Source organism: Pollicipes pollicipes, unplaced genomic scaffold (assembly GCF_011947565.3).
Source record: "Pollicipes pollicipes isolate AB1234 unplaced genomic scaffold, Ppol_2.1 Scaffold_5724;HRSCAF=6776_pilon_pilon_pilon, whole genome shotgun sequence".
NCBI classification, from domain to species: Eukaryota; Metazoa; Arthropoda; class Thecostraca; order Pollicipedomorpha; family Pollicipedidae; genus Pollicipes; species Pollicipes pollicipes.
In genome coordinates, this window is record NW_023596746.1 from 24,113,922 (window position 1) to 24,136,683 (window position 22,762).

The window sequence follows — 22,762 nt, forward strand, 5'->3', positions numbered from 1 at the left end:
AGGTGTCCGGTGCGTCCGCACGTGCACGACTGCAGCGCCGCGCCGGCAGCAGTCGGGAGGGAGGGGGGAGGGGCGTGACAGGCCGATCTGTGCGAGCCGGCTGTGTCTCTCCGTCGGCCCTGATTGCCGATGGCAGCCTAGCCGCCGCTCGCGAACAATTCCGGGGGAAGTAACAACACCACAAGTCAACAAGTGGCATTTTACACGGGCAGTTACTAGCCCCAACGCCTCCCAATGGTAAGCTCTGATTGGGCAGACGCTCACGACCAGGCGGTCATCTCCCACTGCTGTTCCAGCGAGCTGAGCCGGCCAGGTCATTAGTCAGGCCGCCCTCCGCTGAACGCTCAGCACGGCACCGTGAGTCATGCGTCGGTACGTTTAGTCACGCGCTCACGGCGCCGGCCGCGGGACGAGCTTACGACCCATTCAGCCCTCACGCAGCCACTGACCAGCTGCACACCGCCGCTCTCCTCCAAGAACTAGGCGGCGTCAACCAGCGCCAGGGCGGCCATCCGGAAATCACCGAGCCCGCTCTTCGGTCATTCCGCACGCGCAGATTGCCTCCTTAACGGCCGGGATAAGTTTGCAAATGGAAGTGGAAGGTCATTCCACTCGTAAAAGCTTAAGACCCCTCCGAGCGCTGCAGATGAAGAAATGTTCGCACAAGGCGCTGCAATGCACATGGTTCTGTCAGGCACGTTGTTGACAGAGGGTTTCCGTATTTTTCCTCCGATCTGCACAGAACCAGTCGCGGCGGCTTTGGAGACAAGTTTGTCTGCCGCGACGCTCGGTCGTCCTTGGAAAACTGGCCGGACGCTGGGCCAGACGCGGCGGCTCCGGGGCGCACTAATCCGCCGCCACTGCGGTCGGCAGGAGGGACGCGGGCGCCGGCGACGGCGGCGCGATGTTTGGAAGGACCTCCAGCCGCCGGCGGTAAACCGTCCCGGTGCTCCATCCTGCGCCAATCTGGCGCATCGCGTCAATATTTGCCGCCGATAAGTGGCAGCGCGGACCGCACTGCTCCCGCAGTTGCACCTGTTTATTTGAAAGGGCGCTAATATTGAGAGCACGCCGCTCGGGCTCGCCGGTCGCCGCGGGCGTTGGCGAGCGCCGCCGCGGGAGCCGGCGCCGGCGCCGGCGCACGGGCGGTGCGACCGCTGGCGTCGCGGCCGCGCGTGCGTCGCCGGCGCCACCGCGCCGCCGGCCGCGATTCTTCGGCGTCCGTCACGAAAATAACCAGTCCGCTTGCGTCACGGCGCTACACTGCGCGTTGAGTAATCGCCAGGCGTCCACTGAGTAATCACGCCGTCGGCAGACGCGGCGCCGAGATGCCCGAGCCCGCCGCTCCAGACACGGCGAACGTGGCGCGGAGCGTGTCGGTTGCACAACAGGAGCTAGCGTGTGGATCCGTGAAGTGTTCCCTCCTGCCTGCCCTGGCGCGGCGCGCAACTGCAGACGTCCGTCGTGGCCGCGAAGCAGTCGGCAGCCCGAGCGGTAATGCCGTCGGCCGCAAAAATTCCGGTTGATATTCGCAGGCTGCATGCATTGCTACACTCACACTTTGCACTAATTGCCGACATCTGGTCTGGTTAATGCGATTTTAACACGGGTTTTAATTGAAGCTGCATAAGTTTGCAACTTTGCACCGAGGTAAATACCTTATCCCTCGCGGTTGGCCAGCCATGGGTGACGTTCCGCGTCGTAATTTCCCAGCGAGAATCAAGCCAGAACATTATGCATGCAACTGTCTACCGAGTGCGCGCGGAGTTGATCAGTGTCGTTGTAAATGCAACTCCTGTGACGCTGACGCTGCTGGAGTTGCTGATGCGCTCGAACTGCGCCGCGCCAGCCGCCGAACCAGTCTGCGCTGCTCCTCGCTCGTGACTTGTGACCAGCTGAAGTTTTCCTTTTTTGCTACAATAACTCGTACCATCTGCTGCCACTTGAGCTAATAACAGCGCGGCCCGTGTGTAATTTGGGTGGCGGGTGCGGCTTTTTGTGAACTCTCCCCTGCCCGGCGACGGCACCGCATGAGAGAGCCAGCTAGCGTGACACAATGAGGCAGCCACGGAGCGATGGCTCACGCTCGCAGCGGGGGCGAGACGCGTGCGGCAGCTCACGAACACCGCCACGGGGAGCCCGCCAGCACCGTCGCGGAGAGCTCACGAACACCGTCACGGGGAGCCCGCTAGCACCGTCACGGAGAGCTCACGAACACCGTCACGGGGAGCCCGCTAACACCGTCACGGAGAGCTCACGAACACCGTCACGGGGAGCCTGCTAGCACCGTCACGGAGAGCTCACGAACACCGTCACGGGGAGCCCGCCAGCACCGTCGCGGAGAGCTCACGAACACCGTCACGGAGATATCGCGGACACTGCCACGGGGAATTCACTAGCACCGTCACGGGGAGCTCATTAACACAGTTACGGGGAGTTCGCAAGCACCGTCACGGGGAGCTCACGAACACTGTCATGGAGATCTCACTAACATCGTTACGGGAAGCTCACGAGCGCAACCACGGGGAGCTCACGAACACCGTCACGAGGACATCACGGACACCATCACGGAGATCTCGCAGCTCAACGGTCACGAGTCGCCCTCACGGTGTGGCGGGTCAGAGCCCAGAAGTCACGGAGGACCCATAATACGAGCGACGGCGGCAGGAGTTCCTGATACGGACGCACTGACCCCGTGAGCTCGACTGCAAACTTGCTAACGGAAATTGCCACAGGAATTCGTGATACGAATGTCGCTGGGATTTTAAAACATAACACGGACAATGCCACAAGGGACTCACAATTTCAGGGACGTGATGTTTAATGGTTAAAGTCTGCTAGGGCCTTAAAGTGGTCGATGGCCTGAGTTTGAATCCAGGTTGAGTTCCTGAGCCTTGGGCGTTTATATGACTGCTGCGGCCGCTGGCGGCCCATAAAACCGCTCATGCCGGCTTTTGTCGTGTTATTCACAAAAAGGGGTTCACAAAATGGACGAAGCATAGCAGCTAACAACACGGTCATCCGACTGCAGCGGTCATGAGACCACGTTGTCACGGTAGCTCGAGGTGCGGCCGATGGATTGGGGTGGTCATACAACGGACACCGTCACGGTAGCTCACAGTACGGACTGACACGGGGTTGGACATCACACGGCAATTGTCACGGCGGCTGCAATCGCGGACATTAGAACAGGGTAGTCAGCATATGACTGACACCGCAGCTTACACCACGGACGTTATCACAAACGCGATCATAACAAAGAAATTGTCGTGGAAGCCAACAATACGATATCAGCACCGGGGTGCCACAACACGGATGAACAGCCGATGACCTGATGTCGTACGGATAGTGGTACTGATAACACACACCACCGTCGTGGAAGCTCACGATGGCAGGCTGCTGCTAGGGGTGATGATACAGACGTCCAGAAAAAGCTCACAATACGGCCATTGTCAATGGAGTTGTCAGGGTGCGAACAATAGTCGCGGAGACCTCTCAATGCAGAAATTAATGCTGGGTGTTGAAAATATATAGCTGCGCATGGTAGGCGTGTAACTGTGCTGCCTGTGCTACACATCAATAGGAATATTACGACACAGACATTGTTGCTGGGACTGGCTAGAACGATGGTGCTCGACGCTGTTGATAGGAAGCTCAGTGTACGGAGAATGTCTCCACAGGAATAAACTCCAGGGCGGATTTGTCGGCCTGAGTATTCGAGAGAAAAATTATCATCAGCGGAGCCGACCGCCGGCGTCAACAGGGGGGGGGGGGGGGGAGGGCTCTCTGTGATTTTTACCCGATGCAGACAACGAAGGGCTGCCTTTTAGGCTTATTTCGTCCTGTGCATGAGGAAATGACAGAGGCCACGGGACTTGCAAGCACGCAAATACCACCAGGGGTACATGGTTTGCTGGTGCAGGTTATCTGCCCGCATATGAGGTACTGCGGGACTTATACAATAAATGGCCCTCCGACTACTGGGCGTCAGTAGACCTCAGCTTCTTACCAGATGTGCCTGGCATTAAGACCAGTAACGCGTGACAGACCGGACTCAGAAGACTTGACTCTCTCACTCCCAGAGTAACGGGAGAGATCTGCCCGCGGCACGAGCAATCTTAACTGCGTGTGAAAGTTGTTTCCAGAGCATGTGCAACGACAATAAGGATAGTAATGGATCCGTTTGATGGCGGCAGCTGGGAGACTGTCTCGTCGAAGACGGCGACGAAATGGCACCGCTCCAGAACCAAGAAATGCGGGGCACCATTGTGTAATGATTGATGGGAAAAACGGGGGGGACCTGTATGGGGGCAGACGTTGCGTGATGTGGCTGTCAGTCCAGAGGATGTCCCCGTCAGAAGTTGATCTCTTTGTGAATTAAATTTACCATGAAATTTGCTTTGCCCGACTTTATGTCATGCATAGCATAAACACAAGATTTGCGCAGAGAGCTTTGGCATGAGTTGCTGCTGACCAGTGCAGTGAGGTTCACTGCAGTAAGTGACGCTCCATTTTCAGTTACATGATACTGAATCTGGCGATGTCTCTGCCCTTGATAACAAACCATCCAAACGTGTGCAATCTCGTAACATATGAATGCCGCATTTTGAACGTAAAGATATCTGGGTCCCAGCCTGAAGAAACAAAACGTCAATTTCACTTCGACTTTCCGGCCACGAAAGGTACCTTAACGTTTAGAGTTTTCAACTTACCAGGTCAGATAAACAGCTCTTAATCAAAGCTAGGCAATATTTGGTACTTACTTGGCCCATGGAACTCTTTAACCCGCGATCAGGAAAAGATACTCGACTAAGCTTTTGTCGATCAGCAATGACCCTAAACCACCCGAAACAATGGATTGACACGAAGCCCAAACTCTAGTCTTCCTATGCACGGCTTGTTCAACAATGTCGGCTAACATGATAAAGCTAAAACAGGATTACGATATCCCAATTATGCTACAGTTAAAACAGTATCACCTTGCCCCAATTATGATATTAAAACAACATTACGATGCCCCAATTATGATACAGCTAAAGCCTGATTACGATGTGGCTCGTGCCGCTGCGGCGCCGGCCAGCCGCGCCGGCCCGGCCCGTCCACCGGCTGACGCTCAGCCGCACCGGCGTCTAATCAGCTCAGAGCAGTCCCGGCCTGGCGGCCGACGCGCTTCCGGCGCTGACGCCGCGTGAGTGGGCCGGGACGCGCCGCGTCGCGTGCCGCGGCCGCCGCGACGCGGGCCGGGCCGCCGCGGAGCCGGCAGTGGCGGCCGCCGCGGCGCGGGCGGGGCCGTCGCGGAACCGTCGGTGACGGCCGTCACTGCAGCCGGACCCGCTCCACGCCGGTGGCGGCCGGCCCTGGCGGAACGCGCGAGCCCGAGCAGGCAGGTGGGGGCGCCGCGCTGTCAGGATGAGGACCGGACAGGCAGGCCGTCGTCGGGCAGCGGGCAGGCCGACCGGGCAGCGGTCAGGCCGACCGGGCAGCGGACAGACCGACAGGGCAGCGGGCAGACCGACCGGGCAGCAGGCAGGTCTGCCGGGCAGCGGACAGGCCGGCCGGCTGTGGCGGCTGGTGTGCGGCTGGGGCAGCTCTGAGCCGGGCCGGCCCGTCGCCAGCCCGCACAGCCCGGTGTGCAGCTGAGCCATGTCGGAGCCGGACACCTGTGTGTACGGCAGCGTCCCCCGCTGACAGGCAGCGGAGCGCGGCTCTCAGACAGAACTCAAAAACGGCCTCGCACGGCACTGATTGAGGAAAATGGCAACAGCATGCCACGCTCCCTCGAGGAGAATACATTGGGGTCGACTGGCCATGCCGGCAGCGACGCGAGCGCATGCCAGTGCCACAAAGAAAAAACGGGGCGAAAGGTGCATCGCCTCATGCAAGGCTATGTTTAGCCGCTTTTATGATAAATGACCAGAAGTACTATACTCGGACTGCCTGACACATGGCGGCAACAGCGTAATTGGTATGTAAGGCTGTGCGTGTGTGTGGGCAAGGCCGGATTCAACGGCGCTTCAACATGAAAATGTCCTCTGGGGTGGAGATGGAGGCCGCGCGAGGAAACAAAAACTGCTGGTTCCAGCAAGATCGACCGGGGTCCTAGGAACATCTTTGTTATCTTTTATTATTTATGTATTATTATATTGTATTTGTTAAGACATCTTGTTGGAATCTCGGGACCGCCATGAGGAAAACCCGCGATTTGGGGAGGGCTTTCCACCGAAAAGGAAAAGGCTGCTTTCGTCGAGAATATTTGAAGGAAACCATCTGTCCGAGGACATCAATCAAATCGTGCGGTGGTCACCAGCGTTGGGCAAATTCCCAGCATTTCCAGGGATGGAACTGGAGAACAATCTGCTTCTTTTGTATCTTCTTCAGCAAGCGACTGCGGCTCGCATTCCACGGAGTCTAAACAGCTGACGAAAGTTATCTGACGTATCCGAAGCTAACTGAAAGTATCAAAACTGAACAATGGGTAATAGCTCAGCCGACTGGCGGCTCTGCTTTTGCGCTCATAGTGCGCAGTATTTTGGGCAAACGAAGTTCCCACTTAAGATAATTCAAGGGGAAAAAATGTGGTTTAGACGCAGCGCCTAGCCGCGCCATTGCAATGTCAATATCCGCAATCCAGGTCACCTACAGGATTTTAAGTGACGATTTCGATATTCAGTGCCCATGGTGAAGGAAAATAAACACGAATCTGGCGAAACGGTACTAAGTTCGGACTAAGATCTGTGTACATTGCAGCGGACTTATTTTTATGCTGCCAAAACGCATGAAGAAGTGTCAAAATTAAAATCAAAAGCGCAACTGAGAAGTAGGTTAACTCACCATTATTCATCAATGCTCGTTCTTCATTTGTTTTACCCCCTGCACCCTATCATCATGTTGCGGTCTGTTTAGCTTGGTGCCGTTTGTGGCTCACGAGCACCTGACTACGTAATCCTGCTCCAATCCCGTCCCTTTCCCCGTACCTAACCTTTCCATTTTTACATCTTAACAATGCTCATTCTGCCTTTTCTATCTATGCCCCCCCCCCCCCTAAGCATCGTCTAATTTGTTATCATCGCAACTGGCGTGTGTGTATGTGTGAAGGAGGGGGAGGGGGGGGGGGGGAAGGGCAGCACATAATGGTACCAAACCGTGCAACAGAAATCGATCTGAAACTTGTCGTGGCACGGCAAAATTCTAATAAGCGCTTGGAAATAACATAGGCTTACTGGATAACGAATCCCACCAAGGTAAATGGCTAGCTATAAGGGGCAGAGCATTATTAAAACTGGGGATATCATGCAAACAAAACGGCATGCAAATAGTAAACACATCGACAACACACCGTTTATTTTAAGATAGACGGACCAGTCACATGGTTGGTGGTTGAAACATGTCAATTAGTTCTTAAATGCACATGTGTAGAAACATGCTGCTCTTCAGGTGCTGATGACTTTCTATAATTGTTCGCCGTAAGTTTAACTTTCATAGTCTGTAAAACCACTAGAATTTATGGTGCCTTTCATCTAAGTCTGATCCTCGGAAAATCTCTAGATCATTGTATTACATTCTTGAACTCGCGAGATCCCGAGATTGAGAATTGGTACTGGGGTCGCCACCAGCGGCATCCGCCGTGGCGACCGAGCTGCTGCAGCGGCGGCTAGCACCGGCTGGCCCGGCCCGGCCGCACGCAGACGCCGAGGAGAGCAGAGACCGGAAGGCCCAGGGGATGTTAGGTTTGGTGAGACGGCGGGGCTGGAGCTGCAGACCTTCCTCAAAGCTGGGCACTGGGTCAGCCGAATTTTCGAGGCGCAAAGCCATTGGTTCGTAATGTGGAGAGATGCAAGCAAACAGCTGCCTGCTGCGTGTTTGCCCAGCGTACAGGGCGTTGCTTGCGCATGATAGTGCACCAATCGGCGACAAGGTAGGGTAAAACGCCTTATCTGCATACGTCTAGAAGTTTTATGGTTATGTTTCACTAACCGCCATGCTTCAGAACGCTAGACTCTGGTATTGTCCAACATGGGTATTCGCCTCTTTTATTATCCTTCTAAACATTCCAACGACGGCAAAATAAAGCCATGGGGAAAATATTGCACTGGTGGGCGAACCAGTAAGGAAGCGTCTTTAAACAGTTTCCTACCGCTCGTGCGTAAGTAAAAACTGTACGTGAAATTGGTACCTCGCTCTTGCCAAGTTTTTTTGGAATGGCAGACGCGACGCTCGTGTGCAGTCCCAGATGGCCAGTGCCGACCAACGCCTCCAACAATTTGATGGCTACACCGGCTTGAAATGAAACTTTCATGCACCGACGAAATACTACCATGCCCAACGCCAACTTACTGCGTGGTTTCTGACGAAGTCGAAAATAGTGGCCACGATGCAATGCAACTATGAAAAGAGTCATGAAAATAACGATGCTGCGAGTCCACAGCTGTCTCATTATGCAATTCTATATATGCGATTATATATATATATATATATATATATATATATATATGCAATATCTATGCGATTTTCACCAGATAATTCATTACTCGCTCAAAGATGACCGCCACCTCAAACGGTGCAGCTCAGCACTGCTGACCTAAAATGCAAGCGCGGCACTTTTACACAACGGTCAAACTTTACTGCTAAATTGAAATAGTGTTTATAAACATAGCTGACTACGGTGTGTGGGGCATATTGACACCTTTCTGCTTTGAGCCTGTATTTGGAAGAAGACACAGTTTGTTTTTCAACAAAGTATTCTAAAAGACTTGCGTGGTATCTGCCTACAGAGTCTCGGTAACATGGCGAAAGTCGTACGACGGATTTTTCAGGGCGAAAGCACGAGCCAGTATATTTTTAGTTCCATGTACGACAGCGCAGGAGGAAGCTGGAGGTAAGACAGTGGTATTACCCTTATTCCTCGGCAAAAAAAAAACAAACAGGAGAATGAAGATATAATTGGGCTGATATTTCGGCGACATGCCTTTATCGAAGCAAGAGCAGAAGTGAATTCGCTTCTGCTTTTGGGAATAAGGCTAATAATGCTGTTCTATCTATGTGAATAATGTTCCTCGCTAATGCACTGAACAACTTACGTAATTTTGAGCTGAATGAAAGAGGGAGGTCATGGAGCACATCGCTGATACCTCCATCTATAGACAGGGACAACAGCGAGCACTGCATGTTGTTCTGCATGACTGCCTGCATGTTTAGCTAGGAGTAGCCGTCTGGAGCAAAAGTGACCTTCCCAGGTCCACTGATGGATGTCACCATAAACACTTTAGTAGTTAGACCTCCAATGAAGGGGGGAGGACGGATTTTTGTACGGAGGACCCACATTCTATCTATTATTCAGGCTCCAGTAAACGACAGGTAGGCTTTCAGAGACACGCACCCGCGCCGGTACAGTCACCAAAACAAAGTCAATGGCATAAAGTGTGCTGCTTTTTTCTCCGTATTAGCGTGTACAAAGATTACGAAAACAAAACGTGCGACAGTGCTACATAGGAAACCATGCATTGTTAAAACATTTGAATGTGAATACGAAAATTGCCTACACATTTTTCTATCGTTTCTCAATTTCCAATTGTCTTTGAATTCAGAGCCTCATACTCCCTGCATGTATCGCATCTGTACTGTCTCTATGGAGCGTTGTCATACGTCTCATGATCACCGGATCTATGTCTGTGTTTAGTTAATATGTGTATGAATTAGCCCGCATATTAGGGCACATGGAAATGAGATAAAAGGGAATTAGTTAGAGATACATTTCGGATTATTCAAAATGTATGACAATACATTAAATCCATGTCCCATTCACAACGCATCACGTTTCCTATCAGCGTCATCTAGAGTGCGCACCAAGTTACCGAGCATCAGTTGTTGGGTTGAAGCCATAGTAATAGAAATATCCGTACAAAAAGAGAATGGAAATGGGGCTTCCCCTTCCCAGATTATACCAGAAACCTAGCCAGTTCTCAGTTTAAATGGCAAAGGGCTAGGCTTTTTCAAATTATATGCATGTGCTGGCCGCGTTGCAGGGAAACAGTCAAGAAATGCTAATTTTTCAACGCTTTGCTAGTCTTTGCGCTCTGCATGACTGCACACATGCACGCAATTACATCTAGGTCCAGTAAGGTGGAGTCATTTTTATACATAGCGCCATCACCGGAATGGGGCATTTCCAACATGTCTACTTAAAAAAGGCAAATGCATGGAAACAGCCGCACTGTCATGAGCCGGATAAGCGAAAGAAATTCGGCTTTTATGGTGTTCTGTTTTCGATTTGCTACGCGGTAAAGCAGCATAGCCGCCAAATACCGCGTAGATGACTTCCAACAAAAGGCCATTACTAGTGAGGGACCTCACACACTGCATTCTAGCCAGTAAGAGGTTTGCTGCCAGCTGGACCTTCACGACTAAATTTTTAAGCTAGCGGGTACTTCCAGACGAGCCCAAAAACATTATCTATGCTATGTGGTCCATGTTGTCCGCGTGAATCCATGAGGGGTATGAAACGAAGGGCTACTTTTGGACGAAGTGCATCTCAGCTGAGCAATGCACTCAGACTTCTAGGAACATTCACTGAGATGTTTGGGTGTTGCTGCCAGGAAAAAGATTTCTGAAAATCATGGACTTGAAGTTTCTGTTTCTTTGTGGTCGCTCCAGTACGATGCGTTTTGTGGCATGACACGATCGAGGTATTGACAGACGGGACTGTTATCATGTACTGGACACGACAGCAAGACGTAAGCGACTGAAGCCCGTCGCCTTTGGAAGCCCAAACGAGAAGGCCGCATCACTGCATGGGAACATACCTCTTCCATGAGAGATGCTGAAAGATGCTGAGAGATGCGTACGGACATTTAGGATTCGTGTGCGGATTTACAAATGACTGCTGGAAGATAAGGTCGCCATGAGTGTGGCAATTTTGATCGCAGTGATCATTAATATGGAATAGTTTACTCATCGGTAACCAAGAGTTAAATGGGACTGAGGTTGATGATGTAGGGGGTGAACTTATAGAGCATGCAGCCTTAACATCACCACATTTTGAGTGTCCCTGGTCTTTAATTTCTGCCAACATTCGCACAAAAGATCCCTGCACATAAACACCTATCCCTCACACAAACCGGCCGTGTGTTCGGTCAGTGGCACGGGGTGAACGGCCGGGCGCCTGCCGCCCCCCGATGTCAGTTGAGCGGCCTGCACCGGAGCGCACACGCCACCACCGCTGGAATGCCGTGCACACGCTCCGTGCCCAGAAACAGACCGTCGTCCGTCACAGAGCACAGAGCACCGAGCACTCTGTCACTGACGGCCGTCAGTCGATGCATCATCGCATGACATCGGCTCCACCCAAACAAGCTCTCCAGCGCCAGCTTTGTGCACGTCGCGCCTGATTGCCATGAAATGCGTGGACGTGCCAGGCCTGCTACTGAATCGCCTGATAGCACTGGATAGGTTCGAGTCCGGCAATGTATCGAGTCATTCCGCCCGGCAGGAAACCCTAGCCATCAATTACACATCATTTTGCATGACCAGTTCACAGACCGTGATCGCACGAGCAGACAAACGGCCGCGGGACGTCCGGTGTCATCAGCCTCGAAGCGACCCCTTCAACCACGCATGACCTCTTCACGTGGCGGACGGTGGGCCGATGGCGGGCACGTGCTCCAGCGCCACGTGCTCCGGTCGTCACGTCACGTGGAGAGCATATTCGGTACTCACGTGTCTTACTCCGTGGCTCGCGCGGTCCGTCCACCGTCACCTTCATGCACTTGTTGTAGGTCATTATCTGCGGCGGCGATGTCGATATTTGTATCGTAAGGTTGAAGCTCTTTCCTGAAACGGAGGCGGGCAGTCAGCGTCAACAACAGCTGAACCTGGGGCGCACAGCTCGTGTGGCGGTGTGCGCGGGCGCGTTCCATTCCAACGCCGCAGCCCCCCCCCCCCCCCCCCCCTCCCCCGCAAACTCAGTCCGAGGGCGGGCGCCGCCGCTCTTTGATACCTTAATTTCGGTGACATCGCGTTGACTGTCACAATTTGTCCGGGCCCCTTATTGGGTGGTGAACGGTGGTTGAGGTCGGGCCGGACGTTCAGTGGCGCGGTAAAATTCGACGCCGCGGCTGTCGGTCGTCGGCGCGCTGGATGCCGTCCCGCCGGTGATAAATGACCGGCGCCCGAGACGACGTGTTCAGTCGCTGACAATGGCCTGATTCCATCAAAGCTCCATAGGGTCTGCATTCGTGTCTTGATGAAGATCTCTGCGGTTTGATTCACTGAGTACTATATCGGGCCAATGCTAAATTTTGTAGGTGGTTTGTGGCACAGCCATGCCTTGGAAAAAGAATCTTCTGGTCAAGTTTTTTATAAGCTATACAAATTAAAAAACATCTGCATTGCGGTACATTGCGGTACAAAAACATTGCGGTACAAACCATAACATAACGGGATTGTATCAGAATGTTAAGGACTTGCCGCTTGTCAAATTGGCATTTCGAGGGCAGGAATAGGTCTAGGTGTGCTTAGCCTTTTTTGCTAACTACTGCCAGCCAAAGCTTAAATGAAGCCGAACACCTCAGGTAAACTCTGTGGTAGAGCTTAACAGCGATCTGGTGCCCAAGGAGATTACCGTGTAGTTTCAGCGCCACTTGCCGTAAAGCGGGGAAAGAACTGAGTGATTTGGCGGATTTCGGCCGCACCCCTACCGCTTACGCCTTCTGCACCTTGTGACACTGGCATTCCGGGAAGCAGGAGCCTGGCGCTGAAGCTGCCTGCTACTGGTCGCTTCTGCCCGCGCGGTGTCGGTTATATCGCGTTCCTAATCTTGTTGTTTACGTAAGTCGATCGCTACGTCGCCGGCTGGGTATCCTGCGTCGCCGGCTGGCTGGGCACCGCTGCGCCGCCGGCTGGGCACCCTGCGTCGCCGGCTGGCTGGGCACTGCGTCGCCGGCTGGCTGGGCACCGCTGCACCGCCGGCTGGGTGTCCTGCGTCGCCGGCTGGCTGGGCATTGCGTTGCCGGCTGGCTGGGCACCGCTGCACCGCCGGCTGGGCGCCCTGCGTCGCCGGCTGGCTGGGCACTGCGTCGCCGGCTGGCTGGGCACCGCTGCACCGCCGGCTGGGTGTCCTGCGTCGCCGGCCGGCTGGGCGCCGCCGCGCCGCCGGCTGGGTGCCCTGCGTCGCCGGCTGGCTGGGGCACCGCTCCACCGCCGCCGGGTGCAGGTGTTGGTGCCGGTCGTGCTGCGCCTCCTCGGCACGTCCGGCTGTATCAGTATTTCCGGCACTAATTTCCACCTGCCACATGTGCTGTGCTCATGTAGAATTACATGGACGACCGGCGACAACTGGGCAGTCAGAAGCAAAGCTGGATAGTAAGAAGAGAGGCGTCTACCAGTCAATGAGGAAAATATTTCGACATTACGCTATGGAGATCGACAATGTTATTGCGCAAAGTGCCCACCAAAGGTCTGACAGACCACCATACCTGCATGACAGAATGCGAGCATGACCCAGCAGTTACGACGCCTTTTGCGGCGAGTGACGAAGGTAGGGTCGATGCGCGGTTAGCTTGACCCCATGAGGGCTGGAGCGAAGTCGCGTATGATTTGGAAGGTAGTGTTCGGTAAATGGCAACTTCATTTGTTTACGGACTTACCAGCAAGACAGGTAGGTCATACGTTAAACATTGTATCATATCGGATACGTTCCTACGTTTTGCGTGATAATGATGTGGCATTTACGTAATTTGGCGTATGTCTGATCAATATCGCATGGTTGTCGTGTATATCAAAAGGTTTTCGGGAGATTTTCAGCATGCATTGCTGGTTATCAAGCTTCAACAAGTGTTTGCGTTGACTCTCGTGACGTTTGTCATTGGTGGTGGACCTCCGAAGGGAAGTTCAATATTTCGCATTGCTTTCTTTCTGCCACCAATATTTTTCGTCACACGGGAAGTTGTTGGCCCGCATACTCTAATGTGAAGATACTTAAGGTAAATATGACTATAATCCCGTACACATGTCAATCATGTATCACGGTTGCTTGTCACACAATGTACCACACGATCTGCACATACTTGTGATTCATGATAGCCCTTCACCCCGAACACTCCCACGGTTCCGCTGCAACTCATGGCGTCTCACCGCCGGTATCAAACTGTCACCCACGTCGATCGGACGGTTTATGGGCCGGCCCGGTCATGATCAGGCCTGCCTCTAGAGCCGCTGGCTTCTCCATGCTAGAGCGCCCAGCCGCACCGCTGGTGCTCCTCGCCACCTGTCGCGCGCTGAGAGCCACCTTGCGGTCGTCTTGAAGATGACGGATCGGAGCTCAATCCGCTAAGTCCACAGTCACCCCACGGCTCGTCGCTGTTGCGACGTGACCAGTGTGGGCCCAGTTGGGGCAGTGCGTGCAGGCGCCTCCAGTGCCGGCACGTCAGCTCGTGCACTACATCGGTCGACACAGGCGATAAGGCGCGACACGTGTTCCGCAGCACGGGGCTGGACGTCCGCGAACTCTTGCACCACACAACCAAGATCACCTTGTGCCGCGATAGCAAGCACTCAGGAGGAATTACGGCGCCGACGCTAAGGTCTGTCGGAGGAAACCTATGCTTGGAACTGCAATGGCTATCACATACCTTTTTTCTTAGACTTGATTTCGTCTAGTGATCTTCGAGCATGACAGAAAGGATGTGAATCGATCATGCTGTTTGGGTTCTTAGAAGCGAGCTTTCGCCACGACATCGAAACTTGACACGAACGCCTCAAAGCCTGACGAAGAGGGATGATGCCTTGAAATTTATAATGTTTCAGGAAACCTGCACATGCGTGAATATATATATATATATATATATATATATATATATATATATATATATATGTGTGTGTGTGTGTGTGTGTGTGTATGTATATATATATATATATATATATATATATATATATATATATATATATATATATATGAATATCACTGCGCTGCAGCCTAAAACCCTTATGGCCTACACGCACCGACGTGCCAACCGCGTGCAGAGCTCAAAGTGGTGATGCCACGCGCACCAGGCATATCGTTATGTTTCAACCATCCAGAAGCGTAGATTCAGAGAAAGAACGGTAGCCGCTCAACTAAATGCGGAAAATCTCGTTTTTTAGTTGTTTTGGTACTATTGTTACCATCCAGGCCGTAGAGTTAACACTTGCTCAACCCGCAAGAAGGCAGCTATAGAAGGCAGTTGGTTCCCCCGATCCCTGCCTCTATCCCTGGTTCCAGACTCCTCGTGGAAAGATGGGTACCTGTGGATACCGCGTACGCGGTTGAACCAAACCACACGAATTCTGTGGCGTTTTGTAACAAATGTCGCGGATCTGTTTCGCTCTCATATCTCATGCTACGAAACAGATGTTACCTATCTAGACTTATCGCTCCCGTCTCTGTTTGCGTTACAGTTCCATCCATGTAGTATGTGATACCTTGAATCCTCCTTTGTGAAGATGTCGCGCCTTACGACGTGCGAGAGGCCTCGGAGAACTGCACCTCCCATTTAATCGAGCCACTCAAGTCCCTTCCAAGCCCTACACCTAAATCGGCAAGCACGGTTGTGTCCCCATGCGATCGAGGATAAAGGAATCTCTTATGGCTACAGGGAGATGATCAGGCGGCGCGGGTCAATCTGGTCACCTGTCCGATCCGGCCGCTCTGGGATCATGACCGCTATATGAAAACGCTGGGCACTGACGGTGCAGTCAAGTCCATACACGGCGCCCCGACGCAGTCCGCGCCATTATGAGGCCATTACTAGTATGGTATCATGATCAGCTGGAAGACGATCGTGTGCTGTTATGGGGAAGAGTGTATTCCACGCTGCCAACAACCCACTCGAACAGTTGGACATACCGTCACACGGCCAGCCATCCCGCCACACGCCAGCCATCCCGCCACACGCCAGCCATCCCGCCACACGCCAGCCATCCCGTCACACGCCAGCCATCCCACCACACGCCAGCCATCCCGCCACACGCCAGCCATCCCGTCACACGCCAGCCATCCCGCCACACGCCAGCTATCCCGCCACACGACCAGCCATCCCGCCACACGGCCAGTCATCCCGCCACACGGTCGGCCAACCTGCCGCACGCCAGCCTTCCCGCCACACCGCCAGCCATCCTGCCGCACGCCAGCCATCCCACCACACGGCCAGCCATCCCGCCACACGGCCAGCCATCCCGCCACACGACCAGCCATCCTGCCACACAGCCAGCCATGGCGACACGGCCGGGAGGGGCGCGGCGCCGTTCGTGACGGGCCAGCCCTCAGTGTGGGAGGCGTCCCGTCCGGTCGCGGGCAGGCCGCTGACGCCGGCTCGTCTCGCCCGCGGCCCGCGTGCCATCGGGCTTTCATTCCTGCCATGAGCACGGGCCCTTGTGGTGGTGCTGCCGCAAGTTGTGCTGTTTCAGGCGCAGCTATCTCCAGGCACAGCAGTCGGACAGCGTTTCACTTCAGCTCAGTGGTGGCCCCGGGCCGCAACTGTGGCATAATCAATGCGAGTGGGTGCAAGTGTTGACTGTCATGCAATGATATTTGAGGAGCCACGGCATCTATAAATCTTCGTCGAGTTCGCATAGGCCGAGAAAGTTGTAGAGCTAAAGACAATAAGTGAATCCTCCGCGAATTCTGGCGGAACACCAACACCTGTTAAATGTACGCATCAGTCAAGGCTTGCTATAATAGGACTTTGGGCACAACGGCAGTCTGCGCAGTTGAATTCTGATCATGGAAGCGTTTGGATAAACATAAATGTGCCCGCTGAATGTTTCCACACCAGTTATCATTTGCCACGACGCTCCTTTACGTGTTCAATGCTACTGCACAGAAATCTGCGGAACGTAGTTTCATGCGTCCACCCAAGGCCCTAACCAAACGGGTTTGCAAAAATCTATGTAACCAGCTTGCTGGGAAAATGCCTCCTAATATCGTGCGTATGCCGTGTTGCTTTGGAAGAATGCTTTAAGTCTCGAACCGTTCTGACTTTTGTGGCGAAACGCATTATAGTTTCGGCTACAAACATAAACTGCTCCGCTTCTCTGGATATAAATTCTTTAACCACTTGATAGCTGTTCATTAAAACGAAATCAAGCATGCGATCAGACCTATTCGTCGTCTTTTTATAAGTCTTATTTGCCCTAACCATGCTAAGTAAATCCTTACCCATTGCTATCGACAAACTGAGCATGGCACCCTGGCTGACGAAGACGTTGGCCGAGTTGTCGGTCCGTCTTAAAATGGTCTGCCGTATCACTTATTTGCATATCCACATCCTACCCTGAATATTTGCCCAACACCCCTATGTCCTTGCGTTGAGTAGTTTGACAGACACCGAACTGTGTGGGGCAGCATCTTCTAGTACATCAACGTATCGGCAAACGCTTATGTTGGTGTAGTTCCATGCACAAATTAACAACCGTACGCAAACGCATGTAACGCATGGCTGGCAAAGTCTTTCTATATTTCATTTATATTGTCATCTTTAAGCCTTGTGTTTCCTTCCTTGTGTTCATGAGAGTCAGCGCGCATACAAAATATCAGAATTTGTATCCGCGAGATATCAGCGATAACAGGTACAGCTTATGATTGTCTACGTTTGTAAGTGTGATGCCACACGCGCATACTTGCGCATATGCAAACGGTTGCTTAGGAGATCAGTTCAAAATGCGGCAATTCGCACCAGAAAATATCATTTCGGAACGTCCTCTACAAACAGATGCTAAAAACATATGCGGATGCATGCACTTGTGTAAAAGATCATCTGAAAGTGCAGCAGTTGACAACAACAAATATATTTTTGAAAATGCTTCGTGCAAACCGTTCGTTCGTGCAAACGGCAGTTCCGACTTTTGTGAGATTTGCATAAGAACAATCGCTTACGAAAGGCCTGAGATACGTATATTTACAACACGAGCATTTGTAGTTAAGTTTAAGTTACAGTCACCATGAGTCCATGTCAAGCATTTCGTCCATGTTCGTAACAGTTGTCAATGCTTTTATTTCGCGCCATTAAAATGTTTGACACATGTCTAAGACTTAAAATTGGCAAACGCTCTGGCTTAGCCAGAACGAAACAAATGTTTGTGACCCCAAAAAGCGGTTTTCGATGCCAAATAACGCTGAACAACGAAAGTATTGTCTTGAGCACATTTTGTTTCCCTCACGTTGTCTCAAAGCCATGTCATGAATAATGTTTAAGCACGGGCATCAATTAAAGGGAAGTGTCCCGTCATGTGACTTGTCTAGCAGCCAGGACACAGCGAACAACTTGCATGAAAACCGACGCATAAAGACAAAAATGGAGCACAAAGAGAAAGACAGCACGTGAATGGGGAAAACCCATGACATTTCGTGCGTGCACGTTTGCTGTCAAAACACATGCATCTTACGGGCTCGCGGATCAAAACGCTGCTTCGGCTGGAGCCAGCGCGCAGCAGTTACCCAGAAGTCCTTAAACAGCACGAAAATTTCGTCTTTCCCATTGGACGGTGAAGCCGTGTTGAAGATGGAAGATGTTGTGCATTGCCAATGCAACGCATTTACCACCCAAAAATGGTTGTCCGTAGGTACCAATACCGTAAATGTGTGTGGTTGCATTTATAATCAATATGCTTTTCCAGACCAATATTACAATCAGTGTCTGTCAGTGCGCATGTTTGTTAGCTGTCTGCTGCACTCCTACAATTTGCTGTAATGTAAAGGAGACGAGCTGCATAGCTAAGTTTGTCACACCCAATCATACCTGTACGAACTTTTGTTCGATGCCAGTTTTTAGGGTGTACATCGCATGTGAAGTACCAGGGGCGATCTTTGCTCTAGAGGTGATTTTTGCCTCTCCGGGTTCCGGTAGCGGCCGGTCCATAAACTACAACACGTGCGCATTTGAGTTGAGAAATTCGGGTGATTGTTCGCATCTTCGGAAATGGTCCAAAGGGAAGTCAACACTGGGCACAAGTCTAGACAAACTGGAAGGCCTAGGTGATGGCGGCACGCAAACGGCACAGTGTAGAGGACAGGCCGCTCCAACCCAGTTATGTCCGTGTCCGTGTTTGTGAGCGATGGACTACCCTCATTCCAGCGGGCGTCATGAACCTGCCGCCTTTGAGCCATGCTAATGATTTGTGTCGAATCTCAGAAGCCAAATCAACGGAGACACGCAGCTCGACTATATGCAGCAGCATCTTGATTAGACCACGGATCATGCAGCAAGTCCACTGTTGCCCTTCCCCCTAGGAAAGCCAGCCATGCACCGAACAGACCTAAAAACGGTCCATCTGGACTGCAGGTCTCTCGGGTGAAAGCCGGCGACACTCGTCCCAGCAGCACCTATGACTGTGCGGTCGTGGTGCCACTCACCAGTGCACCATGAAGTGTGCGTTTTCAATGAATAAACAGCTTTCAGATACATACGTGGTCTGCAGTTGTCATGCGTTCCGTAGCCGTCATGAATTGCAACAGTTTGTCACTCCAGCAAGTTCGCAAGCAAGCCAGATGTATGCGTGTGCTTTTGATCAAAGCCAGCTCGACGTTGCCCAAAGACGTTAAGCGCTGCACAGCTGCGACGCTGCAGTTCACTGCAGATATGCCGCAGGAAAAATATACTACGAAGTACACTCGCTACCAAAAGTTGGATTGGAACGCAGATCAGAGGCCGCGTGCTCGCCCTCGCGTTACGGAATGTCTGAACGACACACCCCCAAAGTTGCACATCTTGTGCTAATAATGTGCTTTATGGCACATATGACATCGTGACTGCTGGTAAGGGCGCAGTTTGTAGCGTTCAGCGAAAACTAAGTAGTAAAGCGGTCCTGGCATTGCCTTCAAATGCAATGAACAAGTTATCCATGAATCAAATGGTGCGTTGCGGAAAACAGGCGTTCTAGTCAGTTCATTAGGATCGCGTGCTACTTTTGTCGAAACAGAGACAGACTGCCTTCAGCCAGCGCACGCACGATATTCATTCGCGCTCACGTAAAGCAAACAAGAGTAGGTGGATAAACAGCGGTATAGTACCGACCCAAATGGCTTTTTATACCCGTTTGTTCGCTACCAGCAATATTTACCCGTTCATTTAGCAAATAGATCGTTATTTCATGTCACTGCCGTGGGAAAGCATTGAATATTACACTTGCTTACGTGATCTTTCGAGGGTTATGCCGACAAAACATCAAATCCGTCGCTCTTTCAGGAGATATTGGATGTACCAGACCGACTTTTAGGGTTTCATTATCTACATAACATTACACTGGTAAATCGCGTTACAGGCTTAAAGGCGTTCATAACCTCATTTTCGCACCTGACTCCAAATGTGGCACAAGTGCACTTGTCATCGCACCAGGCGTCAAATGCACCTAGTAGTTCGTAAGCCTATTTAAAAAAGGCATTTAGTTTGCATACAGACCACATCTCGGAGCATTATCTGTGCTAATGTGCACTTGGGAGACACTTGGTGAGCTGAGGAACGATCATGTGTCTGTTGGATCGGAAATTACCCACAAATTGAAAAAGGTGGCCAGCGTTTGGTTGCCGGTGGACAACCATTGATTATGTCACATGGGTTTTTGCATGAGACGGACAGGAGACGAAAGGGGCTGAAGTGGCTCTTCTGGGGAGGTCTTCAGCGTGTCAACTTTCTGGAGCTACGCACACATAACACATGGAGAGTGCTCACAGCGCCCTCACCTAATCTTCATAACATCCTTGTGTACGAGAGGAAGAGGGATCAGTGTGGCCCCTCCTGTCATGTTTAGCCCTGTCTCATGGCGCCAGCTTGACAGAGCGTGCTAGGGTAGCTCCTCCTGTCACGTTTAGCCCTGTCTCATGGTGCCGGCTTGACAGAGCGTGCTAGGGTAGCTCCTCCTGCCGCGTTTAGCCCTGTCTCATGGTGCCAGCTTGACAGAGCGTGCTAGGGCGGGGTACGAAAGGCGAACTGACGTCACTCACTCTCCCCACTTCTCAGAACGTTCCGCCAGGCCTGCTGCACGGTAAACTGCCATGTTCATGAGATCTGCGGTGCAGGGTGCACAGAGCGCGCGCACACGACAGGCAGCGGGGATGACGACAGCGCGGCACGAGGAGCATCCGTCCCTCGTCTCTGCAAGAATGCGTCATCAAGCCTATGACGGCGCATGGATAGCGCGCTTACGGGAAAATCGCATCTCTGCTTTCGCGCGCGGCTCTTCTTGGGAAGATCGCCCATCACTGGCAGGGAGTGATGCGTTGCAGCCGGCGAGAGGGGTACACCGAGCATCGGCCGTCACTGGCAGGGAGTGATGCGTTCCAGCCAGTGAGAGAGGGGTACACAGAGGACTGGCCGTCACTGGTAGGACCCGGCCGGCGAGAGAGGTGTACACAGAGCACCGGCCGGCACTGGTCGGTCCCGGCCGGGGAGAGAGGGGTACACAGAGCGCCAGCCGTCACTGGCAGGACCCGGTCGGCGAGCGAGGGGTACACAGAGCGTCGGCCGTCACCGGTCGGACCCGGCCGGCGCGCGTCACCGCGGCGCCGCCGGAGTCCGACCGCGCGAACCCGACCGGCTGCCGGTCCAACGCCAGACTCACTCACCTCTACCGCTGCGCCCGACGAAGCGGAGATCGTTGAACTTGGCCACCTGGTTCTTGATGAAGGCCATGTTGTTGCGCAGCTCGCCGGATGGGTTCTCGTCGTTGCCGACGCGCAGGGTGACGGCCGTGCCGTCGGCCACCTCGCCCAGCGCGATCACCTTGAAGGCCACAGGTAGCGTCTTGTTGGAGCGCCAGTGGGAGGGCAAGCACGTGCAGACGAAGCACGGCGAGCCGGTGCGCACCAGCTCGTGGCCGTGCTCGGTGGCCACCTGGTTGTAGGTGCGCTCCGTCAGGTACATCTCGGGCGCGCCGTTCATGGCCGGCTCCCGGTAGCGCTCCTGGTAGCCGACGTGTCGCAGCTCTTGCGGCAGATGCATCGGGGTCCACGCGGCGGCCGCACGGCCGGCCACCTCACGGCGGATGGCGCGCGCGGCGGGAGCGGCGCCGGCTTCACAGGCGCCGCGCTCGTTGGCGCCCGACCACGCGCCGCTCACTTCAGCTCGCTCCGAGGCCGCCGCTCCGGCACGCGCCGCAACTGCGCTATGAATGACTGGCCCCCGCCGGCCGCGGCGCGTTGCCCGCTGCTGACTCAGTGGAGAGCGCGCATGCGCGCTGGAGCCGGCGCCGCCGCAGCGATCGCGCGCGTAATTTGCATATAATTGGCGCGAGGGTTTGACGACGGCCGGGTCGGACCGATGATTGATGACCACGACCGGCGCTGATTGCAACTGTGCCGTGCACTCCAGCCACAGCAGGGTCAGCTCCTTATTAGCGACACTTGCATATTTCCAGTTCAGGCTCCCCCAGCATATCCTAATCACATCATGTCAATCTTCAAGTATTCACCAAAATTTTGAAACCGCTTTACACGTCACCGAAAGTGAGGCGTGCGGACCACGGGAGGGTATCAGCTGAAAACACATGGAAGTTGAAGAGAGTTGAAAAGTTATTTAATGAATGTGCCTGCAGCTGAAATGGTGTGGAAATATGAAAATCCACCCCCGAAACGAGGATTTGTCCCCATAGCTCTTGACAATTATCCAGCACCAATCGCCTGCGCTCGTAACCGATTAAAATCTTTTACCTTTTGGTGTCGACTGCGAGGGAATCTATTTTGACTGGAGGAGTCAAATTCACCATCGAGGCGTCCCGCTGGACCTGGGGGATCCAATAG

The 22,762-nt window shown here is 53.1% G+C and overlaps 1 pseudogene; it reads right to left on the reverse strand.

Moving 5' to 3' along the window:
- LOC119102849 (protein lozenge-like) overlaps positions 1 to 22,024 on the reverse strand; it is a 56,137-nt pseudogene extending 34,113 nt beyond the window's left edge.
- Positions 22,025 to 22,762: the final 738 nt, after the last annotated feature.